We start from the raw sequence: 6000 nt of genomic DNA on the forward strand, positions 1-6000 counted from the left end.
AGACCTTCTTCATATTTTTTCCAGTTGCTTTACACTCTCGATGTGTGTATTTTAAGTTAATTTGACCCTGTCACTTGAAGAGTGTTCTCACTTGGATCGGAATCAATACATAGATGTGAGTAGCCTTGTCCATACACGGACTGCTGACACTTTCCAGCAGGGGAGAAGACTATTACCAACGAGAATTCCACACAGAGGACCTGGCCGACTTTTGTAGGTAGAAGAAGCAGAAACCTAAATTAAGGCTTGTCTGTGATAGTGTTCCAGCCAGGACTAAATGCAGTAATACACATATTGATTGACCTCGCTCCTCGAGCCTTGCGGTTTGTAGATGAGAACAATTTGATTTCTTTGTTTCTGCCTTCTATATTGCAGACAATTTCCTTTGGCCCTTGGGGGACATTTCTAAGAGGGAGAACAGCTCATCTTAAATCTTATGATAGACTTTGCCTTGGTGAATAAAGAATAAAATTTTACTTTGCCCATTTTCCCCACATGCTTGGGATTTAAATGTTGGAGAAGCAACTCATTTTCCCTAGGTCTCAGTTTCATTGTTTTTAAATGAGGAAGTTGAACCTATGATAATTGTGTACACTTCCATCTCTGAAATTGTTTTTGAGGTCCTGAGATCATCCTTCTGTACTGAGACTACCTGAAAATCAATTTTCACTCCTGTTGGCCAATGCATACCATATTCAATGGTGTTTGAAACAAAATCATATTATTATTATTATTTATAAAACTAATACATGATTTTCAGGAGCAAGCCTCTCTCTGAAGCCAAACACTTAAAAGTAACACTTAAAACACAAAATTACCAATTGAAACTAGAAATAAGGGAAGTGAAGTTCCTTTCCCCAAACTCATTTGCAAAAGGAAACTGGAAAATGCTGCTGCTGACAGTTCCATGAGGCAACATCTCTAGAGAGAGGATGGAAGGACATGGATATAGATTTAAGCCCAAATCTGAAAACATGGGTTCAGTACAAGACCTATGATGTCTTGAGATCACCAATGAAAGACTAAGTTCTGAGCTGGAAGCTTGGAAGAAACTGAACAAAGATAGATACTGTCAGCTAGGGAGTGAGCATAAGTGAAAAGTAAAAGGCAGAAAGCCACAAACCATAATTCCAAACACAAACACACAACTCACACTAAGAAAAAATGCAAACTCACAATAACCAGAACATAAATGTTCTTTAGATAATATTAAATAAATAAAACATTCTGAAAAAATGTTATAAAATAATCATATAATCTAGGAGTTAAATGCATAGCAACTATTAATGGGAGGGGGAAAAACAGGCATAAAACAAGAACAAGTAGAAAATGAGAAATGTAATTTCTGAAATAGATTTTTAAAAAATATTTAAACCCTAGACTGAACACAGGCATAAAACTAGCTAACTGAGAGGTAGTACTAAGGAGATTATATAGAATATGTAGAAAGACTTGATTAAAATGTAATTAGACTGCGTGCGAGTTCTTCCCTTTCAGAAGTTAGCTGCTGTTGTTAGTTACTCAGTCACGTCCAAGGCTTTGTTACCCCAAGGACCATAGCCTGGCAGGTTCCTCTGTCCATGGGATTCTCCAGGCAAGAATACTGGAGTGGGTTTCCATTTCCTTCTCCATCAGAAATTAGATACAGGTACTCAATAATTCAAGACTTTGTTAAGAAATATATAGTTAATTGCTCAGTCATGTCTCTTTGTGACCGTATGGACTGTAGCCCACCAGGCTCCTCTTCCATGGGGATTCTCTGAACAGGAATACTGGAGTGGGTTGCCATGCCCTTCTCCAGGGGATCTTCCCAACGCAGGGATCAAACCCAGGTCTCCCGCATTGCAGGCGGATTCTTTACCAACTGAGCCACCACGGAAGCCCAAGAATACTGGAGTGGGTAACTTATCCCTTCTCCAGGGTATCTTCCTGACCCAGAAATTGAAGTGTGGTCTCCTGCATTGTAGGTGGATTCTTTACCAGCTGAGCTACCGGGGAAGCCCATATTTTATAAAAATAAATATTTATTATAGAAAATTTGGAAAAGAAAGTACTGGATGAAGATAGAAATAAAACTCTCATATAACATTGTCACTCAGAGAGACAAAAAAAATCAACATTTGATATAATTCCCTAATATATATGCAATTTCCTCATGTATTATTTAATCCTTTCATTTATATATATGGACGTATATGAAGGAATTGGGGCTTTCCTGGTGACTCAGTAGTAATGAGTCCACCTGCAATGCAAGATCTGCAGGAGACTCAGGTTCGATCCCTGGGTTGGGAAGATCCTCTGGAGAAGGGAATGACAACCCAGTCCAGTATTCTTGCTTGGAGAATCCCATGGACAGAGGAGCCTGGTGGGCTACAGTCCATAGGGCTGTAAATGATACAAATGAGCAACTCTGTAAAAGTCAGGCCATGCCCCTGAGGAAATCATGTATATAAAGTATTAAAAGATAATTAATAAAGTATCCCATGTCCACTTGAAATGCTAGAGTTCACCTCAAGGAGTTCTGTTATTATCCCATAAGTTTTGAAAGTTCCCAGTACATATATTATTGTCAATGCATACCTTCAAACTCACCTAAACTTATGTGCTATACTGGGTTTGTAAGAAATATGAGTCCTGTCTTTGAGCAGTTTAATATAAAGAATAAATCTGAAGTAGATTTATCCAGAACCTCACCACTAGTACACCTACACCTGGGGGGGGGGGGATGGAAAACAGGCATAAGTTAGTTTTTATGAGCCTTGTGGCCAAAAATTCATTTTATGTTTCATCCAAAAGAGATGATAAACAATCTTGTCAACAAGTTAGAACTTGTTAGCACTTCAGGAACTTTACGTAAACTCTGACTATATAATGTTGGCAAAGCTTTAAAAAAAGTATTCATTCCAAGAAGCATTTGGCTTGTTACTAATAAACAGATTGGCTTTCCAATATAGGGTACAAATAGGAGAGTTGATTAACTGCTGCCTGCTTCTTGTCTCACCTAAACTTTTCCCCCATAGTCAGATTACTATGGAAGTTGTAATAAAATTTGTAGCTGGTGTTTCAGTCACATTTCAGTGTTATTTTGTTACTATTCAAGCCAGTGAATAGAAAACAAATTTACATCATGATAAGAGCTCAGGCAGATGCTATCCATAATGTTAACTACTTGTCATACATGGAGATGTAGTTTTCTTTCCCATGGGACTAGGATTTCTCATTTCTCCTAACCATAGAGCAGTAACATTTATTGTCTCTCAGCAAAAACTACAAGGCAGTCATTGGAATGAAGTCTCTTCTCAGAATAGAGTTTTACAGCTTATAGCTCCTCTCACTGACTTCCTCTCTGCCTTTAGAATATTCCAGATTCTCTCTGGAAAGGAGTCTGGATAGTGAAGAGAGGTTAGATCATGCAGCCACAATCTCCTCTTTCCTGTCACAGACCACAGAGACCCCATATCAAAATGCTGGGTACCCTTAATAGAATTCCCTGGCGAGTTGTGGGGTAGAGGGTAAGCTGCTAATCCTGCCAGAGGCCAAGAGACACAACACACACACACACACACACACACACACACACACACACACACACACACACACACCACTGGCAGATGGAATTTTATCAGTCAACCCGAGTAAAATCCACATACTTGAATTCTGTTTCTCAAAGTCAAGTTTAAACCCAGATAACAGTTTTGAGCACATCCAGGAAGTATTCCTGCCGAAAACTGGTAGTTCTCATGCTATACTCTCCGTGTTAATTCCCCTCAGTGACTACCAGTGAGAGACAAGAAAGATTTTGAAGAAGTTACTAAAATATATTTTAAGCAGGTAATGGGGACGAGTATCACAGTTTGGCATTTTTTTTGTAGCAATATTGACAAGTTTACCTCTCAGTCAGTCAGTTAAGTCGCTCAGTTGTGTCCAAATCTTTGCCACCCCATGGACTGCAGCATGCCAAGCTTCCCTGTCCATCACCACCTCTCAGAGATTGCTCAAACTCATGTCTATACAGTCAGTGATACCATCCAACTATCTCATCCTCTGTCATCCCCTTCTTCTGATGCCATCCAACCATCTCATCCTCTATCATCCCCTTCTTCCGCCTTCAATCTTTCCCAGCATCAGAGGGTCTTTTCCAATGAGTCAGTTCTTCACATCAGGTGGCCAGAGTGTTGGAGTTTAAGCTTCAGCATCAGTCATTCCAATGAATATTCAGGACTGATTTCCTGTAGGATGGACTGGTTGGATCTCCTGGCAGTCCAAGGGACTCTCAAGAGTCTTCTCCAACACCACAGTTCAAAAGCATCAATTTTTTGGTGCTCAGCTTTCTTTATAGTCCAACTCTCACATCCATACATGGCTACTGGAAAAACCATAGCTTTCACTAGATGGACCTGTGTGGGCAAAGTAATGTCTCTGCTTTTTAATATGCTATCTAGGCTTGTCATAGCGTTTCTTCCAAGGAGCAAGTGTCTTTTAGTTTTATGGCTGCAGTCACCATCTGCATATCTGAGGTTATTGATATATCTCCCAGCAGTCTTGATTCCAGCTTGTGCTTCATCCAGCCTGGCATTTTGCATGATGTGTTCTGCGTATAAGTTAAATAAGCAGGGTAACAGGATACAGCCTTGACGTACCCATTTCCCTATATGGAACCAGTCTGTTGTTCCATGTCCAGTTCTAACTATTGCTTCTTGATCTGCAAACAGATTTCTCAGGAGGCAGGTAAGGTGGTCTGGTATTCTCATCTCTTTCAGAATTTTCCACAGTTTGTTCTACACAGTCAAAGGCTTTGGCTTAGTCAATAAAGCAAAAGAAGATGCTTTTCTATTACTCTCTTGCTTTTTCAATGATCCAGCAGATGTTCGCAATTTGATCTCTTGTTCCTCTGCCTTTTCTAAATCTAGCTTGAACACCTGGATGTTCATGGTTCATGTACTGGTGAAGCCTGGCTTGGAGAATTTGAGCATTAATTGGCTAGTGAGTGAGATGAGTGCAAATGTGTGGTCGTTTGAACATTCTCTGTCATTGCCTTTCTTTGGGATTAGAATGAAAACTGACCTTTTCCAGTCCTGCGGCCACTGCTGAGTTCTGCATTTTTTGTAGTGATGTTGACAAGTTCACCTCCCAAGTCTTGCAATCAAGTGAAATGTCTGGTTACGTATGTATCGTTGATAGTGCAGCACTGTTGCCTGTTCCTGAAATGTGAACTGCCAAGCACTTTGGAAAGACAGAAAGGCAACTGAGCCAGAAATCTGGAATCCTATATTTGGTTCTACCTCAACCATTCATGAGTTTCCCTGGTGGCTCAGATGGTAAAGAGTCTGCCTGCAATGCAGGAGACCAAGGTTTGATCCCTGGTTAGAAAGATTCCCTGGAAAAGGGAATGGTTACCCACTCCAGTATTCTTACCTGGATAATTCCATGGATAGAGGAGCTTGGGCAAAATGGCCTTGGATAAGCCATACAGCTGTTTTCTTACCTGCAAAATATAAGGGTCTAGCATACTTTGCTCATTTCAGCTATAATTTGTAGATTCTGTGACATAAATGCATGGTATATGTGTAGAAGTGAAACTGAACCTCAGACTGTGACTCAAACCCACATGGCCAGGACTTGAGCCAAGCCAAACCTTCAGTCTTCCAACTAAGATCACACTTGGTCTCTGGACTTCATGCGGCTGAAGTTCTTGATGTCTCATCACATAAGAAATTCAGTGAGAGACAAACTGATAGGTCAGAAGTGGATTTGTTTAGAGGGAAACACACTCCACAGACAGTGGACTGACCAGCTTAGAAGGAGAGAGCAGGCTTGAAATATGGCATGGTTAGTAGTATTTATGGGCTGGGTAAAATTTCATAGGCTAATGAGTGGGAAGATTATTCTAATCTTTTCAGGGAAGGGGTGGGGATTTCCAGGAATTGGGCCACCACCCACTTTTTGGCCTTTGATGGTTGGCCTGAAACTGTCATGGTGCTGGTGGGTGTGGCATTTATC

Source organism: Capra hircus, chromosome 27 (assembly GCF_001704415.2).
Source record: "Capra hircus breed San Clemente chromosome 27, ASM170441v1, whole genome shotgun sequence".
Classification (NCBI taxonomy): Eukaryota; Metazoa; Chordata; class Mammalia; order Artiodactyla; family Bovidae; genus Capra; species Capra hircus.